The following is a 20957-nucleotide window of genomic DNA, read 5'->3' as shown; positions in this document are numbered from 1 at the left end:
CCTGAAACATCTCGGATTTCATTAAAAATATCTTCATTTGTGTTCCGAAGATGAACAAAGGTCTTACGGTTTGGAACGACATGAGGGTGAGTAATTAATGACAGAATTTTCATCTAACCCTTTAAGTTAGTTGAAACAATGAGCTGATGAATCTGCATTACTTCCAAGCATTTTTTTTTTTTTTGCTATGAGAATGTGAATCTCAAGCCAAATGTTTCACACTGTGCACAGGCTTCATAAGACAATTAACTTTCCCGCAGCTTTGTTTGCAGTGATAACAGAATATATTGGCCAGCTTAAATGAAAGTACAAACTGTACATTTTAATTTCAGCCAAAAATAAATAAAAAAATAAACAGACATCCTAGCCCTGGAAGTTTTTGTGTAACCACTGCCAAGGCTGTCTGATTAATATACAATACATTATAGTTTTACAGCAAAATAGCTATTTTTTGTCCATCACACTTAAATGACGACTCATCATGCCTTCAACTCTGCAAAGGTTTCTGCAAAAAATGTATTTTAAATGCCGAAGGGGACATAAATAAAATCAGCCAATTTAGTTTTTGTCTCTTATGCTGACAATCAGTGTATTTATTTAATCAAAAACATCTCGGTTCCATCTGTAATATTAGTTCCCTGAATTGGGAACGAGACGCTGCGTCACCGCTCTGGGAACGCCTCTGCGTGATTGCGTCGTGAAGCACGTATGTCATCAGTCCAATAGAGAGATGGAACGTCATAGGCAGGTGACGTCACTGACCTGGAAACTATAAAGAAGAATATGTTCCGTCTCTCTATTGGACTGATGACATACGTGCTTCACGACGCAATCACACAGAGGCATTCCCAGAGCGGTGACACAGCAGGAGTTCCCTATGAACAGGAACAAATAGTAATACTGTGAAATATTATTACAATTTAAAATAACAATTAATTTTGAAATGTAATTTATTCATGTGAAGGCAAAGCTAAATTTTCAGCATCCTTACTCCAGTCTTCAGTGTCACATGGGGGGGTGGGGGGGGGGTCTTTACTGATCTTTTTGTTGTTATTAAAACAGAAAAGTAATATTAGGATATGTGGAAAAAAAAACAACACATTAATATTTTATAATTATTAGTCCTCTGACTTGCAACTAAGTAAGTTAGAGAGTCATTATGCTTATTTATCCTGTATCCTTGAAACATTGCAATGGAAAATAACTCTTACTGTCTCTGCTGTAAAACACTAGACCACAGCAGAATGATGAAAGTCACAACAGAGATTTGCCTGCGATGAACAACTACTTCAGTTTGTATCTAGTTTTTATTGTGTTATTCTTGGCAATAAAAATGATTGTTTTCCATTTTAATAGTTGTTTTATGTAAAGATTTCTTAATGTTTTGTATCCCAAAAAAAAAAAAAAAAATCAATTACTTTAGTTTCTTTCAGGTTAATTCATGACAGTAGAAATGGTAGGTTAAGTCAAGTACATTGTATTGTGCTCTGCTATATAATTTTGGCACACATTTTGGCAAACAGCAGGTCATATAGCCTGACAAGCCAGACCCACATCAAGATGTTTGGTCTGGAAACTCACCATTGACAGTGCTCAATCCGAGGGGCGGGATAAACGGTTGTCTTTCAAACTCCCTCTGCACAGATTGCACGCAATTGGATAGGGCTACAACTAACCAGAGCTAGTTGAAAGATTAAACTTTCGCCGCATCCGGTCGGCAAAACTCCGAACACATCTTCCCTTCTTAAGAATGACTTCAGTGCCATTCTTTGTTCTTTTCTCAGAGAAAAGCTTAAATCCAAGTCTTCCAGAGTCGTGGTCAAAGCTGATTCGAAAGACCGCCGTTTGACAGTTTCTGTGTTTACTAAAAGCACACAAGTGCAACTCTGCTGTCATTATGTTAAGTCCCGCCCACCGACTCGTGATTGGCCCGACCAGAGTTTGCCGTTTACAGCTCAGAATTGTATTGAGAGTTGCTAGACGACACCCGCGGGCAGATTAGATTTGCTGCCGCTAGAGTGCGTCTAGATTTCTAGGCTAGGTCATATACATATACTCTATGCATACAGACAAATTTGAATACACACACACTAACCTAAAGCATTATTAGGAACACCTGTTCAATTTCTCATTAATCCAATTATCTAATCAATCAATCAATCACATGGCAGTTGCTTCAATGCATTTAGGGGTGTGGTCCTGGTCAAGACAATCTCCTGAACTCCAAACTGAAAGTCAGAATGGGAAAGAAAGGTGATTTAAGCAATTTTGAGTGTGGCATGGTTGTTGGTGCATGATGGGCTGGTCTGAGTATTTCACAATCTGCTCAGTTACTGGGGTTTTCACACACAACCATTTCTAGGGTTTACAAAGAATGGAGTGAAAAGGGAAAAACATCCAGTATGCGGCAGTCCTGTGGGCAAAAATGCTCAGCTCGTAGCTCAGCTCGTAGCTGCAGACATTCATGTAAACGGAGCGGCCGGCAGAGCAAAGTGAGTGTTTCAACTTCTCTAATTAATTCCTATGAAAGTTAAGCTTCCAAAGCAATGAACTGAAAACCCGCCAGACTGAACACGCGCTGTGAATAGCTCATTCATCACAATTCACGATGAATGTAATCTGACTCCTGCTACAAGAATAACATTCTAACACACTAATACAAAGTTCTATCATGAAACTCTAGATGGTGCAGGCTGATAGATTCTAGATTCAGTGGCCTCAAAGGGCAGCGAAGCAATGCATTCTGGGAATTGTTGTCTTTCATCCCCTTGAGACAAAAATACATTTTCTGTCTTTTCTCAGATTAGAAGGCACCAAATTCAAAAATAATTTCACATTTCTACTATATTAATGACTTAATTTAAATAAAAATTCATCTTCCCAGTGCTGAAGTACCCCTTTAATGGGTCCTTTACATTTTTCCTAAAGATAAACTATGTTGATGAGCTGCTTAATTTAAATGTAATCAAAATTAAACATGAATGAAATAAACTAAATCCATAATATTATTCCATGATGGGAACCCCTAAAATGTTCTATGAAATGCCTGACAGAACCCTTTATAGTTCTATATAGAACCTTTTCTTCTAAGAGAATAAAACAAGGTTGAATCCTACCTACCACTGTCTGAACAGTGTTACCGTAATACGTAAATTACTGTAAACAGGTCAAAGCTGTGCATTTTGTAGCCCTTCCGGTGACCCATCTGTCTGTTCTTCTGTCCACTCGCTCTGTTTATCTCTCCCTTTCTCTGTGGTTTGCTCTAGGTTATCCCTCCCTCCCTCTGCGAGTCTAAACAGTGCTTCTGTAATGAGTGAATCACAGTTAACAGGCCGGAGCTCTGGGCCCTGTGGCCATTCCGGTGACCCTTCTGTTCTCCCGAACCAATCAGCGTAATCTGTTGAGCTGAGATAGGGGTCAGATGCCCAGAGTAGCTGGCTTGGGGTCCTGGAGCAGGGCCTAAACCTCTCTCTGAGCATTTGGTAGGGCACAGCGTTGCCATATGTCTGCTCTGAATTGTCTGACCTGCTGCTGGGCCTGGAAGCATCCAATGACAATGTGTCTCAGAGGTCAGTGTGAGTCACCTCACTGGATGATGTCATTATACCCTAGAAAGTTACACAAAGTAGCAGGTAAACAGCACAGAGAGTAACCTGCTGGACATATATATATTATGCTGCACTTTAGTCGTTTGCACCGTTATTTAATCAATTTATTCATTCTTATTTATGTCCTTATCATAAACACAACAGTGATGAATAACAAAATAGATCTAATATCACTATTCTGAATAAGAATTATGAATAATACCAGTATATTTAGCTGTTTTATTTAGATTGGCCTAATGTGACTATAGCAATAAGGCTAATGTATTACATGAGCCTATGCAGTAACTGGAATATAACCAAATTCAAATTGGAATCAGAATATTCTAGCGCAAGTAAATGCAGTTAATGATGCGTTTAGCCCAGTAATCTATATATAATTGACTGGATTGCTCATCACGTTCTAAACTGTAATCAGGCAGTGAAGCCACCGGAAGTGTTCAGGCGGCCATCTTACTACCAACAGAGGGCATCATTGATGTACAGCCAAAACATTGACCTAAAACTGCTTTAAAATACATGCTAACAAAATCATTGCTGAATCATTTGCAGTTAGCCTACTGTATGAATAAAACAATTCTGAAGCACAGTGCAATGCGATTTCAATAAGCAAGGGAAATTTCGGACGTTAAATGAATAACCATTTACATGCTTAGGGCATTTGTGTTGTAAGAATGTCCCGGGAGACGCGTGAGCTTACTAGGGAATATTAATATGGCGGTGCGGCTGCTTCACTTTTAATGATGTCATGAGCAATCCAGTTCTCTATATAGATCAGTGGTTTAGCCTCTGATTTTAAACAAACTTTGTGCAGCTGCCTCCAAAATCTAATCTCACCAAGCTGATTTGATGCTGTGGGAACAGATGCAGCACATGGAAGAGCATGTGTGTGTTATACAAAACAAATGTACACCAACTGCGCAAATTAGGAAAATGTCCGGTGATGCAATCAGAAACATGAAAAAGCCATTGCAAAGGATAACAAAAAAGATACAAGGGGAATAGTATGTTTATATAGATTTGGACCTCCCTTTTTTATTCACATCTTGATTGTGCGAGACAGTGATGTAACAAGTTATGTGCATTATGTTCTCTAATTACTACAGTACACTACTATTCAAATGCTTGGGGTTGTTTTTAAAAAGGCTGCATTTGTTTCATTACAATTTCAAAAACTGTTTTCTTTTACAACGTTCTGTAATGAAACTCTAGATGGCGCAGGCTGATATCAATCGCATAATTCTCTATAGGTGACAGCTGATCAGTTCCTGCTATGTCAGTAGCCAATGAGCTCACTGCTCAGCCTTCAAGTACTTGGTCAGCGTTTGCTATAGCAGTTGCAATGAGCTTTCAAAAACCCTCCTCCTTCCCCAGCTCCACCTGTATAGATCTGCTACCGGTAATTCACATATTGTACAGCAGTAACATGTCTTACTTGCTCACAGCAGTGTGTCGTGTATGTATTGGCAGTAGCAAATCCTTTACTTTCTCTGCAGCAGGAGAGTAGCAGATTTATTCAGGACCAAACATATCAACATTGTCATACAGTGCCAAACACTCCAAGAGTTGTCATGACAGAAATATATATTTAAAACATAATTATTCCTTTGATGGCAAAGCTGAATTTTCAGCAGCCTCCAGTCTTTAGTGTCACATGATCCTCCATAAATCATTCTAATATGCTGATTTGGTGCTTAAGAAGGATTTCTAATATTTCTTAAAAAGTTAATTAGGGAGTAACACAATGCATTCATACCTCAACACTAGTTCCTGCATTATTTATCATGACAGCATCAGGTTTTTCACCCTGAGCTTGTATATTTATTGCTCAGTAACTGCTCAGAATGAAAAGCAGTGGAAAAATAACCAGTGACATTGAGGGCAACCGGCCCACTTATCTGATCACCCTGCCTGGCCTTTTCATATTCATGAGCCCACGGATCAATACTCAAGCCTCCTGACCAGCTTCTGGAGGAATTCCCTTGTTTCCATCCATTATTTGGCATTTTAAAATGCAAGTGTGTTTGTAAGTCAGAGAGCGGAGGAGAAAAAGAATGAGGGATTGAACATGTGTGACCAGAGACTAAAACAGTGAGCTACAGAGAGACAGAAGGAGGTGAGACCTTTAGAGAATGGTTCTTAATACTCCATTCACACACTACCAGTCCAGATTATTTGTAGACATAAATGAACATATAAACTCAAATTCTGCAGCAATCATAAAGGTTGTGCAGATAAATTATGCCACACTAACTGCATTTACATCAACAGAGGAGTACATCTGTGTTCTGGGGAGAAAAAAAGTAATTTTTCTGCAATTTGACTTTAATCGCCTTCAGTAGTGCTTTAGAGCTGTTTGTGATGTTTTGATGATGGCGCTTTGCTCATTAATTTTGTATGGCAGAAGCTGCTTGACAGAATGATAGATTTTTAATCAAAGCTTTTAATTACACTGGGGATGTGCTTCAGACCTACAGAGAGACTTATGGAACCCCCAGAGTTTCTCTGCTTTATTTTGTGAAAAGATGGAGATGCATGAACAGCTTGATAACATTGGCCAATACGCCAACAAGAATTTCAGTTTCACTATGTGGTAAATAAGAAAACATATCACTGAAAGCAGTATTAGCAATACCACTGAGCAGAATACTATTCTGTTTTAAACAGTTGAACTATTCTTGAACTAGATCTTCAAGATCTAGTTCAAGATCTTGAAGATCTCACATCTTTTTTCTTTAATTGAAGGCCTAAATAAAGAAATCTAATAAATATTTATATATAAATTATCATTATAATCTGTATTATTAAACATTTTACATAATGTATAATTTTACATACTTACTGTTTTGTTTTTATATCCTAGTCCAAATCATTGCCTGCACAGCAGCGTGGTTAGCAATGTCAGCATTTGTCTGCCACTGTCATTTTTTTAAATATGAATATATAAATATGAACAAACAACAGTATCCATAAGCATATCTCAGGCCTCATTATTCACATATATCCCTCAATTATAATACAGCCAAACATCTTCAAGGCAGCAAGCTATCAGCAATACAGTCATTTGCTATTAAAACACTGGTTAATACCCTCTAAGACAGCCAGATTGAGAAAGTTATAGCTATTGCCTTTTTTTTTTTTTTTTTAGTGTGGAATATGGAGTGTTTTTCATATCCATTAGTCCTTTATTGTAAATAAGGTGAAAAAGGCAGAAATAAGCTGCTGAAGCTATATCAAAACTTTCACAGTAAATATCTGAACACAATGGGCCCTATCATACACCCAGTGCAAAGAGTTTTTTTACTAGTTTCAGCCCAACGCAGTTATCATTTTCACGTTTAGCGCTAAGTTGTTTAAATAACAAATGCACTCGCACCCATCCGTTCGCCCATGGGCATTCTGGTCTGAAAACGAAGTGTGTTCAGGCGCATTGTTGGTTTGTTGCTATTTTGAGGCAGCTGAAATTGACTTCACCATTGACCAACAAAAAACTTGGTCTAAAGTCAAGCATATTATTTTTTGTGTTATTTAAAAAGCGCATATTGCCTATAGGTGGGCTGTGCGACTTATTAACCTTTTGGACTGACGGGTGGTTTTTTAGTCATTAAACTAGCAAAAGTGGATTTGTACACACCCTAAGTGCACCTGTGCAATGCACTCAGCTTGTTAAAATAGGACCCTAAGTGCCATGCATCTCTTTTTGCCACATTGTTTTTAGGTTAGTTGTTTGTGTTGGCTGTAATGACCATGAGACCAGTAAAATTCAAGAGACATCTAAAAACCAAACACTCAATAATTGAGCATTTTACTGGCATAATAAGTAAAAGCCAATATTAAGTTTACACTATGAATATTGGTAGTACTGTGATGAAATGTTCATCAATGAAATGTGCATTGTTCAACTACTGAATAAATCTGTCGACTAAATGCATTAATGTAAATAAATCTATTTTTACAATAAACAATTTCAGTGCTGGGTTGTGTTGCCACAATCAGCTGCTTTAGTGTGAATGCAAGAGCAAAAAGATGCGACTATTCATCTACAGTCAATAAGAAGTTTATGAAGTTAAATGTTTAACTATAATATAGATACACTCTGTAAGAGCAAATAAAAACTGAAGACAGTTTTAAAGACAAAGATAAGGATTTTTTATTTTGCATGCAAAGTGGTTTCTGAGTCCCATGGAGATAAAATGAATGCTGCAACCATCCACTGTGTTCATCTTCTCCCTCCCCTATAGCACAGAGGGAGAACTCATGGGACTATTTCATTTTGCCCTCCCTCTCTTTTAAACCCACATTTTTCATACAGTAGTGCAAAACAAGACAACTAAGCCTACAGGATAATACAGCATGTGGAGAACTACCAAATTAGTATCACCAAACAAAAAATGATGAAATGAATAATACAATAACACAAACACATCTACATTTCTAGTTGACACCCTTAGAGTGGCCCTGAAGACATTAAGACTACTGCCTCAGTGACTAACACAGTAGTATGACTTATCAGCCGAGTTCCTCTGCACAGCATGAACACGCAGAGGTCTCGAAGGACACGTCTCCACGGAGACTAGAGGTCACGTCACAATCTCACCAATTACAACCCAAAGCGCCACAAGCGTGAAGGACAGAGGAAATAAGAAAGTAAGAGAGTGACAAACAGCGCAAACATTGGCTCAAGATGCTCGTATAATTTGCTTGTTTTTTCTGGGTTTCATTCAATAATAATTATATGGATTCTTACTATTTATACGCACAGGAGATCGTCTCATGAAAAATGTGTATAATTTATGTACGCACATGAATTTGTTCTTAACGTTGTTCTAATGTTAATGAATGTTGACGAAATACACCAAAATATGCAACCATGTTCCTGACGTTAGTAATTTGCATAAAACATCCAAACCATCTCTATACCATGTAACCATATTTTTCTGTTTCCACTGAACCTTTTTGTCACTTTCAGCAAACATATGCCACTCTATGTAGACCTCAAGATCCTCAAGCAATGGAAAGTTTGCTATTCTCAAAACCAGTTGAAACACACACACATAAACCACCCAGATTACAGACCTAATTAATAACCAGCAGTATTTATTGCAAAAAAAAAAATCACAGCTTGCGTTATTACACACTTTTCTACTATTTTACTACATATGATGAAATCTATTTAACATAAAATGTCACCTTAACACTTTTATATGGGTACCTAGAGTGTTAGATTTTTTTGTGTACACTGTAAAAAAATATATTTAAAAAATAAGTTACCTGGATGCCTTAAAATTTTGAGTTCATTGAAATTAACAATTTGAGTTAATACAATGAACATTTTTGAGAATCGACAAACTTTATTCAAATATTATTCAAATATTTTCTTTTTTTAAAGAAGCTTATTGGGTTATTGTGTGTATTTTATTTGTGATGACACAGTGAAACATGCCACATTTCATGATTTATCTAATTTTTAGATACAATAATATTTTGAATTTATATTTATTAAACCAATTTCCTTCATTGTACCAACTAAATTTTTTTAATTTCAATAAACTCATAATTTTAAGGCAACCAAGTTACTTACTTTTTTAAGTTAAACCAACAATATTTTTTTACAGTGTATGTACATTTTTAAATTGTATTGTTATGAAAGTTATTGGTGATTCATTATTTGCTCACATACATTTTAGTGAGCACGTTCAGTGAATGAGGCTCACTGTTTGCCAGAAGGTCACTCGTGCACACAGACGCACACGTTTTATTAGAATATTCCATAGCCATAATGATTTTTAAACTGTAAAAACTTGCCTTCATTTCTTCAAAAACTTTCTTCATTTTTTTATAGTTTCAAAACACATCACTTAGTATGATTTATAAGCTGATTTCCTCATGGGCATCAACAAGTTCAAGGATTTTAGATATTGCAATCTTTGTGAGGCCAATTTGTTCACATAATGTAGGGCTATACCACACACGCACGCGCGCACACACACACACACACACACACATATACACACACACCCTCTAAGATGGAGGAGTAGGCAGGGAGGAATGACAAACAGAATCGATCTCTCTCACTGAGTCTAAAAGAAATCACTTCAATATGCTGGTAACGATTACCACTCCATAAGAGACTCGTTGATAAACTAATAGAGTACAAGGGCAAGAGACACTTGGAAAATGACAGAGGCGAGCTTACCCTACTCTCAGCCCCTGCCTTGTAGATTCATACGTGAGTGACAGAATGAAAACAGGGCACTGTAGGCATGAGGGAGGCACATCAAATCATTTTATGCTATTCAACCTCAGCTGTTCTAGTGCCTTGCAGTCATTGCTTCACTAACTCTCTGCCTGTTACTTTGTGTGAACATGCTGAGCTGCTGACGGTATCATGTCAAGGTTATGTCTTCCAGCTCCACCGAGGAGTACCACGTAAAGGATTTAGCAACAGGGGGTTAACAGTCCTGAAGCCCCTTTCCTCTAATTCTATGTGAAGTGGACTTCTTGTTTCTTAGGGCTGCCACATCAGAAAAGGCTTCCATCCATCAAAGTCTTCGAGGTCATTGAATTTATGCCTGTCTATCATTTAGAAATAAAAATAAAAATCGCGAGAGTGATATTGCAGTTCAAATAAAGTTTATACTGTTTTCCTCTGGCAATGAAAATTATTCCAAACAAAGTCACATCAGAATAGAATGCAACAATGCCTAACCAATTCAGCAGCCTTGGTTTCTGATAGGTTTTCTTTTGTATTCATTTCTCCCACGGGGATTTAAAAAAGGATTCATTAAAGAGTTAGAAGCCTTGAACCTATCCATGATAAACCTATATGAATTACAACCTTACAATCTTTGATTAAAAAGAAAACATATTTGAAAATCATATATAACTAAAAAAAATAAAATAAAAAATTATATATATATATATATATATATATATATATATATATATATAATTACTGTTTTAAAGATGTTGATTGTGTAGAAAATATTTTACATTTGAGAGAGTAGGGAGACATGGAAGAGGGTAGCCTAGAAATCTAGAAGCACCCTAGCGGCAGCAAATCTAATCTGCCCGCGAGTGTCGTCTAGCAACTCTCAATACACTTCTGAGCTGCAAAACCCACACTCTGGTCAGCCCAATCACATCGTGTATAGAGTCGGTGGGCGGGGCTTAACATAATGATGGCAGAGTTGCACTTACGTGCTTCTAGTAAACACAGAAGCAAACAGCGGTCTTTCGAATCAGCTTTGACTACGACTCTGGAAGACTTGGAGTTAAGAACTTCTCTGAGAAAAGAACAAAGAACGACACTGAAGTCATTCTTAAGAAGGCATGATGTGTTCAGTGTTTCGCCGACCGGATAAGGCGAAAGTTTAATCTATCAAATAGCTCCGCTTCACGTTGCTCTGGTTGGTTAGAGCGCTATCCTATCGCGTGCAGAGGGAGTTTGAAAGATAACCGTTTATCCCGCCCCTCGGATTGAGCCCTGTCAATGGTGAGTTTCCAGACCAAACATCTTGATGTGGGTCTGGCTTTTCAGACTAGGAAGTGGGCGCATGGGCGCTATAGTGCTCTTTTCATAATGGTTCTTTTGTCATGATATGCTTGTGTTGGTTTTCTGATTGATAGAGATCTCTTTCCAGAATCATGGCTAATGTGTAACATAATTCCAGGTGAAAAACTACAAGTATGAAACCGATTTGCATTGCTTCATGGCACTGGGTGTTCCCCGTACAGCTCTTTCACTGTGATTTGCTTGTCACGCTTCTGTGATTGGTGGAATTATATTCTTTATAGCATCATTGGTAAAGCTTGTCTGGCTATCACCAAACCAAGCTCAATTAGGATTGAACACTGGTCTGGGGAGTCTGCTCTGTAATTTCTATTGCACAAGAGGCGTGATCAACGAGCATAATTCAAATGACATTTTGATAGTCCATCAACCAATCAGACCACAAGAGGCGTGATCTACGGGCATTGATCCATCCTTCTCTATCCGTCATCATGTTAAACCCGCCAATAGCGTGCCAGGTAGCCAGTCTGTGATTAGTTCCCGCAAAAGTAACAGATCAGTAAAAAATAAATGTACAGGTTTCCAGACTGAGTTGCAGGTCTGGCTTGTTTACCAAACACAAATTCCCCTGATAAACATGATTATAAAAAAAAAAGAAGAAAAAAAAGAATAAGAAATAAATAAGACATAATGTGAACAATGAAAGCAAATACACGGTCTGTCTTTAAAAGTTTAGAAGTTATTGTTAAAACTCTATTTCCCTATGGAGAAAATGAGTGGAGTTTTTACTTCCAAAACCTGATTGTTCCACTCTATAAGGATAGTTCACACAAAAAAATGAAAGTTATCCCATGATTTACTCACGCTCAGGCCATCCTAGGTGTAAATGACATTTTTCTTTTAGACAAACACAATCTTAGTTATATTAAAAAATGTCCTGGCTAATCCAAGCATTAGATGACAGCCCAAAATCCGAAGCCCCAAAAATAGCATCCATCCATTATAAAAGTAATCCACACGGCTCAGAGGTATTAATAAAGGCCTTCTGAAGCGAACTGATGGGTTTGTGTAAGAAAAATATCCATATCTAACATGTTATAAAGTAAAATATCTAGATTCTGCCAGACCCCTTTTGTATTAATGGTTGAAAAGGTGAAAATGGCATGAAGTATGACATCAGAAGTAAAGTAAGCGTTTTGAACAGCTAGAGGCGTTACACTTTCTCTGTAAGTTGCATATGGAAGGTGGTCTGGTGGAAGCTACTTTATAGTTTTAAATTAAATATGGTTTTAAAGGGTTAGTTCACCCAAAAATGAAATGTATGTCATTAAAGGACAACTCCGGTGAGAAATGAACCTAGGGGTAATTAACAGATGGTTACCGAGTAGATTGTTCGCTGGGATGCGTTTTCATGAAAATCGAATGTAAAGAGTTTTATCTCTAAAAACAGATTAGCTTATAATGCTTGTCTATGGGGCACAGGGTAGACACAGGGTGGTAAAATTAAATCGCTAGTTAATACCACTAACAAGGCTCAAAATAGCCTCACACTAACACGGTAGCATAATGAGGGTCCCTACATGCAAACCGAAGCATTGAGAACTTTGTAAGAGTACAAACAGTTTAATAAGAAGAACCTTTATAGACATAGTACATTATGCGTTCAGTCTCGACTCATCGAGCGACGAGAGCTCTGCTAAGTGATGAACTGTGACTTGGAATCTCATATGGTCCGTTGTTTCCGGAAGAAAACACTGAACACAACAGAGAAAATAAATAAATAAATATAAAATGTCCATGTTATTACATTTCACAAACTTAATTCCTATCGACCAGCTCACTTAGAACAGCGCTCGTAGATCGATTCATCGAGACTGTTTTTCGAGATGGTGCCTGTCCGTGAACGCGTAATGCACTATGTTTACAACGTATCTTCTTATTAAACTGTTTGTACTCTTACAAAGTTCTCAATGCTTCGGTTTGCATGTAGGGACCCTCATTATGCTACCGTGTTAGTGTGAGGCTATTTTGAGCCTTGTTAGTGGTATTAACTAGCGATTTAATTTTACCACCCTGTGTCTACCCTGTGCCCCATAGACAAGCATTATAAGCTAATCTGTTTTTAGAGATAAAACTCTTTACATTCGATTTTCAAGAAAACGCATCCCAGCGAACGATCTACTCGGTAACCATCTGTTAATTACCCCTAGGTTCATTTCTCACCGGAGTTGTCCTTTAATGACTCACCCTTATGTCGTACCACATCCGTGAGACCTCCGTTCATCTTGGGAACACAGTTTAAGATTTTTTATATTTAGTCCGAGAGTGTATCCAAGTGTATTCACACTATACTGTCCATGTCCAGAAAGGGAATTAAAACATCATCAAAGTAGTCCATATGTGAAATCAATTGGTTAATTAGAATCTTTTGAAGCATTGAAAATACATTTTGGTCCAAAAATAACTGAATTTGGTTCAGCATTGTCTTCTCTTGCTTGTCTGTGTTCAAACCTCAAATAAAGATTCAAACTGTTGTGAATCAGTGAATCGATCAATGATTCGGATCGCATGCCAAAGTGCTGAAATCACTTGACATTGGCAAATCATTGATCGATTCACTGATTCATAACCGTTTGAATCTTCATTTGAGGATAGAACACAAACAAGCAAGAGAAGCTGAATAAAGTCGTATTTTTTTTATATTTTTGGACCAAAACGTATTTTTAATGCTTCAAGAGATTCTAATTAAAGTACTGATGTCACAGATGGACTACTTTGATGATGTTTTTATTCCCTACATGGACAGTAAAGTTTGCATACACTTGGATATGCTCTCTGACTAAATATAAAATATCTTAAACTGTGTGTGGAACGACATGTGGAACGGGTGTGGAGGGTAAGTCATTAATGACATTCCTTTAAATATGGATATTTTTCTTACATAAACTCATCGACTCACTTCAGAAAGCCTTTATTAACCTCTTGGAGTCATATGGATTACTTTTATATTGGATGGATGTATTTTTTGGGCTTTGCACATTTTTGTATTCTTCTGAAAGAAGATTCTCATGGCTTAGGGTGAATTATGGATCATTTTAATTTTTGGGTGAACTATCTCTTTAACTATAAGTTGTCTCCCTGAGCAATACAACACAATAGCATAACTTAATGAATCAGTGTTTTAAATGAATCGATTGAGTTAATGATTCAATCATATTGCCACCTACTAGCACCTAACCTGCAGAAACCGCGTTATTTGTGTCACTTGTATTTTTTATAGTGCCGTTGATGCTGTTTTATAACATTATAGACATTTGTCACTGATTTTACCATGAGTAAGGCATTACGGCCTCTTATCACTACGTGGGCATTTCTATTTTCCATAAGCCATGTGTTTAATGTCAAGCACATATTTACCTAATATAGCAGGCTTAGTGTGTTTTCTAGTGGCGTTCCTGCTGAGCCCTGTTTGATCTGGGATAATGGTCCATCACTCCACAGATGATAGAAACATTTCAAGAACAGGTCTGGGATTTGTTGCTCTTGACCTGAAAAAAAAAAAGAGTTTTGAGATGTATTAAATATTGCCCGTGGCTATGTCTCTAACTCCCTGTCTGTCCTGAAACAAGCACGTTGTTGACATTCAACCTTATATTCCCATCGCTGTCTGTGGTTAGACAGAAAATGGGAAATCAGATTTGCACTTTGTAATTTGTCTTGATATTTGTATATACAAAATATTTTCCTTATTTATGGAAGAAAAAATTATCCAGTCACTAAATCTTGGACTTCAATTCATCAGCACTGAAGTGCTCGTACATAGGTTACATCAAATTAAGACTAATATTTTCTGATGTTTGTTTTTGTAATTAATATCTAAACGGTAATAATGCAACTGTTCCCTGAATTGTACCCTGTGTTCCCATTTAAAATGACAAATGAAGCACTGTGTGTAATCAATCACATTGAACGCTTAAAGGGAACGAAACTGCTTATTTATGATGGCTTAAAGCCGAGCACTGCCATAGAAGTCTACAGTAACTCTTCTGGCAGGATATGAAATTGGTTAGCCGACCCTGCAGCCAACATTACTGAATCATTCCATCATCCCACATATCAATTATGTCTTTCTGATTCAATTACTTATTGCTTCTTTAACCCATTTTTTTTCATACATTTCTGCAAGAAAAGAGAGAATAACACAATAAAACCATAAAATTCATGCTCATGCTCCATAATGTTATTACATTTGTATGGATCTTTCTCATTGATTAAATGCAGAATTGTGGTGGAATAGGAATAGGAATCCAGCTTTTTTTCATTCGCCATTCGGATGACATCATACTTTGCGATTCCCATGTAACCCTGGGGAATCTTACCATTTGACAGAGGAATGAAGATCATGGATGAGGAATTTACAGCTTTCCTAAAGGTAAGCCATGCTGCCATCTACTGTTCTTTTTGTTAAACCACACACACGCCATAATAATAAACCCAAGTGTTAATAATCATAATAAATATATAAAAACAATGTTAATTTTTTTTCATTATCTTTTGAAATCTAGCAAATGCATTAACATTTAAAATGTGAATGAATATGCTTTTGTTTTAATTTATGTATGTATGTATTTCAAAATGTAAACAATTTTATTGCAACAAAACAACTGTAAACAATTGTATTTGGATGTATTTCAAAATATAAACAATTTATATTAAAAATGATAAGTTAATATGACTTAATTATTTACATTTAATTAGTTGGATATCAATTACCAGGATTTCAAGATGGAGACAAAGTTATCCATAAAACAAAGAGTTATATTTTTTAAGTATTACATGGATTATAAATAAAAACAATACTCCAAAATATTTTTTTTACTTTGCTTTCATTTAAAAATAGACCAAGTGTATGGTATACAATCTTCTCAAAATGAAATACTTAAATGACTAACTAATATAATTTTTATCTGATCATTTTCTTTACCTAAATTATTAACACGGATCAATACATTGATGCAAATGTACTCAAAAAAAAAGAAGAAAAAAAAGAAAAAAGAAAAAAAGAAAAACCACTACGACTAGTACGTACTACTAGAATGACTAGTATGACTACATAGAATAGTATGTACTACATAGTAGGAATGACCAATCAAATTAAAATACAATATAGATTTTTTCTGGAATTATTTCACATTTCAGATAGTAATCTAGTCATGTTAATCCAAATGTTAACAGTGTGGGGTTTAAAAGCAGCAGTGCATATAACTATTTTATCAGCTATTTCTTGTTACTTTCTAACTTCCTATAACTTTTAACTTCCTATAAGCAGCAAATGATTCAGCATACTCTTCTGACAGCAACACAAGCTCTGCTAATTGCTTCCAGTCCATTAGTTAACACTTTCTAAGATGCTTAAAAAATGCATCACAAATCCTCGTTCCTAATTATCCTAAATGGTGGTCATCAGGTAAGAACATAAACGTGAAGAACTTGATGAATTCCTTAGGAAGACACTTTGAAATGTCTCCTCTTGTCTGTGCTGCATCTGATTGTGGCTTATCTCAGCGCTCTGTGTGCTCTTTCTGTTGAAGTGAGAAATAGCACATTCTTAGTTTTGTAGCTGTAAGCCACTCTTCCTCTAATAGAGGAGATGGGCTGAGTGCCAAGCGCTTGCTGGCAGCCCGTGACCAGCTCTGTCTTAACTCCTGCGGCTATAGATTCTCTGCTCTTTGAAATCCTATTTTGTGCAATCTTAGTCTTGTTAAACTGCCGTCCATCAACTTGTCCTTTCCCCTGAACGATCCAATTATCCTTGCCACACTACAAACCCATACACTCACAGATACATGCCTTTGCGTGAATACTTTCAAAGACACACATGCAAAATATATATTCAAGACAACAAATATGACAGAATGAACTCGACCAAACACTAGCTATAATACTTTACATTATGTGGTATGTTAATGAGAGTGTGCTATTACTATAAGTGATCGGACATATGATTGATAAATGTGAAAAAAAGACAATTTAACTAGAAATGCCTATATTAACTATCAAAAACGCCTTGGCAACCACCCACAACACCCTATTGTGGCAGCAGGTTTTGCATGAGCAACCACTGCTCATATTTTCTTTAGAATAAATCCAATATATTGCCAAAAGTATTGGGATACCCCTTCAAATCATTGAATTCAGAAGTTTCAATCACATCCAAAGCCACAGGTATATAAAAACAAGCCCCTAGGCATGCAGACTGCTTCTACAAACATTTTTGAAAGAATGGGTCGTTCTCAGGAGCTCAGTGAATTCAAGCGTGGTGGGGTGATAGGTTGCCACCTGTGCAATAAGTCCATTTGTGAAATTTCCTCACTCCTAAATATGCCGCAGTCAACTGTTAGTGGTATTATAACAAAATGAAAGCAATTGGGAACAACAGCAACTCAGCCACGAAGTGGTAGGCCAATTAATATCACAGAGCGGGGTCAGCACATGCTGAGGAGCACAGTGCGCAGAAGTTGCCTATTTTGATTAGCTACAGACCTCCAAACTTAATTTGACCTTTAGATTATCTCAAGAACAGTGCATACAGAGCTTTATGGAATGGGTTTCCATTGCCAAGCAGTTTCATCCAAGCCTTACTTCACCTAGTGCAGTGCAAAGCATCAGATGCAGTGGTGTGAATGGCACACCACCTCTGGACTCTAGAAGCAGTGGAGAGGTGTTTTCTGGTGTGGTGAATCACGATTCTCTGTCTGGCAAGCCGACGGATGAGTCTGGGTTTGGCAGTTGCAAGCAGAACGGTACTTGGCTGACTGCATTGTGCCAAGTGTAAAGTTTGGTGGATGGGGGGGGATATAGTATGTATTTTTTTCAGGGGTTGGGCATGGCCCATTTGTTCCAGTGAAAGGAATTATTAATGCTTCAGCATACCAAAATATTTTTCAAAAATGTCATGCTCCCAACTTTGTGGGAACAGTTTGGGGATAACCCCTTCCCATTCTAACATGACCACAGGTCCATAAAGACATGAATGAATGAGTTTGGTGTGTAAGAACTTGACTTGTCCTGACCTCAGTCCTGATAGAACACAGTCCTGACCTCATCCTGATAGAACACCTTTGGGATGAATTAGAGCAGAGACTGTGAGCCAGGGCTTCTTGTCCAACATAAGTGCCCGACCTCATAAATGTGCTTCTACAAGAATGGTCAACAATTCCAATAAACACACTCCTAAACCTTGTGAAAAGCCTTCTCAGAAGAGTTTAAGCTGTTATAGCTGCAAAGGGTGGGTCAACTCCATATTAAACCGTACGGATTAAGAATGGGATGCCATTAAAGTTCATGCGCATTTAAAGGGAGACGTCCCAAAACATCCCTTTTGGCAATAAAGTGTATTTAGTTTAAATATACAGATACTGGTAAATCTAAATTTCACTCCAAATCTAGTGCAACTAAATCTAATACAAATCATTAATGTCTTAATGAGTTTTCAATTAGTCTTTCATGACTTGTTTTGTAGCAAAATATCTACAACAACAAATCTAAATAAAAAAAACAAGTTAACCTACTTTAGAAGCAACACTGTGTGGCAAGCAGGGCGGGGTAAGAGCTGTGGGAACGGAGCAGTCTCGAGTCCCACGGAGGAGCTCCGGGATAAAAGGAGGAGTGAGGAGTGAAGTCGAGAGAGGACCAGGTGTCCATAAGGGGCTGGCACTTTTCTTTGTTTTTGTTGTTTGTTTATTTTGTCATTAAAAGTTTAACGTTCGCCGGTTCCTGCCTCCTCCTTCCCCGAGCCTTTAACTTTACACACAGCATAATATATTTAGACTTGTTTTGACAGCTTGCATCTTGAATAAGAATATTTTCCTGTACTGCACTGACAGATTTGTCTCAACTTGTTTATATTGAATATATTTTTTATTTTAAAAAATCTTCCTCTGCAGTCAGATAAAATAAACTCAGACAAAATGCTCATTAAGAATAGGCTTTTTTTTTTTTGCAGTGCAGTAAATCAAGTTCTAGTTTTGTATTTTGTATTACGATAAAACACCTTTTTTATCATACATAATAATAATTTTTATTTTATAATGTTTTATTTTTTGAGTTTATAATTACAGGAATGCAGAGGGGAAAGTGACTGGGACATGAAGAACAGATGCAATCCTGCTTCCCACAACCACTTTTATATGTAGAAACTGAGAGCATGATCATCCTCTGCAGCACCACAGCTCAGACATGTCATATTTTAAATATTACATTCAAACAAAGGACCACATTAAATAGCCTACTAGATTTAGCTCCTCTGCAGTCACACACACTTTACTGCTGGAATGGAACAAGGATTTTTGCTGAAGCAGTGTTTAAACCTGCATAGGATGCTTTGTGTTTCAGAAAAGAGAGCCTGATAGAGTACCTGTATCATAAAGCCAAGGCCCAGGAGACTGCAGCTTGAATAGACAGCTCAAACGCTTCAAAATGTCCAGCAGAAATAGGCCAGAGCTACTGAACTCAATGACAGACACTTCAACAGACAAAGATAATCCATTTAGCTTGAGTGCTGCAACTGGAAAAAAACATTACAGGGATTATCAATTACCAGACCGCTACCTTGGGACTATTAGGCGCTTTAGAATCACATCACAATATGAAAAGGGATTTCCTCTCAGTCCAATCCGGCCACAGGGAATTCTCCTTAAAGTATTTAAAAAATAAATAAATAAAAAAATAAAAAAATAAATAATAATAATAATAATAATAATAATAATGTATCTTTAAATACCATTTCAAATTATAACATTTTACTGTAATTATAAATGGATAATTGACCATCACAAATTATTTAGAGTTTAAAAAGTAATATTATTTTGGAACGAAGACAACAAGTTTGAGAAGTATGGGAGGCCGTTTCAGCATAAAAACGTTCCAGCGTTACTCGTCGTAATTATATTTTTACTAGTAACAATTCAATTAAAGAGCTCTATAATTTAATTTGTACTAGTAACAATTACAATTATAAAGCTCTATAATTCAATTTTTACTAGTAACAATTATGATTGTAGAGCTCTCTAATTGTATTATTACTGGTAACAATTCCAATTAGAGAGCTCTACAATTCATTTATTACTAGTCATATGTCTCCATTGACTTCCATTCATTTTTAATTATAGAGCTCTGTAATTCAATTGTTACTAGTAACAATTACAATTGTAGAGCTCTCTAATTGAATTGTTACTAGTAACAATTACGATTAGAGAGCTCTCTAATTGTATTATTACTAGTAACAATTCAATTAGAGAGCTCTATGGCAAGCCGTTTTGACTTTTATTCATTCGCAGGATATGTATTCTTGATATCAACAAAGTTAATTCTTGATATCAGAAATTAGATTTCGACTAGTAACAATGGCAATTTTTGATATCAGAAATGACATTTCCACTAGTAAAAATGTTAATTCTTGATATCAACAATGACATCATCACTCGGAGAAATCTAATTGTTGATATCAAGAATTAAATTTCAACTAGTAAAAAATATTATTCTTGATATCAACAATTAATACTATGGGAATGGCAATAGGCAAGCCGTTTTGACTTTTATTCATTCGCAGGATATGTATTCTTGATATCATCAATTAAATTTTCACTAGTTAAAATGTTAATTCTTGATATCAGGAATTAGATTTCCACTAGTAACAATGGCAATTTTTGATATCAGAAATTACATTTCCACTAGTAACAACGTTAATTCTTGATATCAACAATTCATTTTTCACTAGTTAAAATGCTAATTTTTGATATCAACAATTTAATTTCCACTAGTAACAACGTTAATTCTTG

General features: G+C 36.5%; 1 long non-coding RNA gene across 1 annotated transcript in view; it reads right to left on the bottom strand.

Moving 5' to 3' along the window:
* LOC137045633 (uncharacterized) overlaps positions 1-19781 on the bottom strand; it is a 39838-nt gene extending 20057 nt beyond the window's left edge. The window contains exons 1-3 of the long non-coding RNA XR_010898819.1: positions 19729-19781; positions 19535-19642; positions 14536-14666 (exon numbers count right to left, since the gene is read on the bottom strand). This is a non-coding gene — a long non-coding RNA (uncharacterized lncRNA). The remainder of the gene's footprint in view (positions 1-14535; positions 14667-19534; positions 19643-19728) is intronic.
* Between the last annotated feature and the right edge of the window lie 1176 nt (positions 19782-20957).

The sequence above is a fragment of the Pseudorasbora parva genome, chromosome 17, assembly GCF_024679245.1.
Source record: "Pseudorasbora parva isolate DD20220531a chromosome 17, ASM2467924v1, whole genome shotgun sequence".
NCBI classification, from domain to species: Eukaryota; Metazoa; Chordata; class Actinopteri; order Cypriniformes; family Gobionidae; genus Pseudorasbora; species Pseudorasbora parva.
The sequence above is the reverse complement of the archived record's forward strand: the minus strand, read 5'-3'. Positions and strand labels throughout refer to the sequence as shown.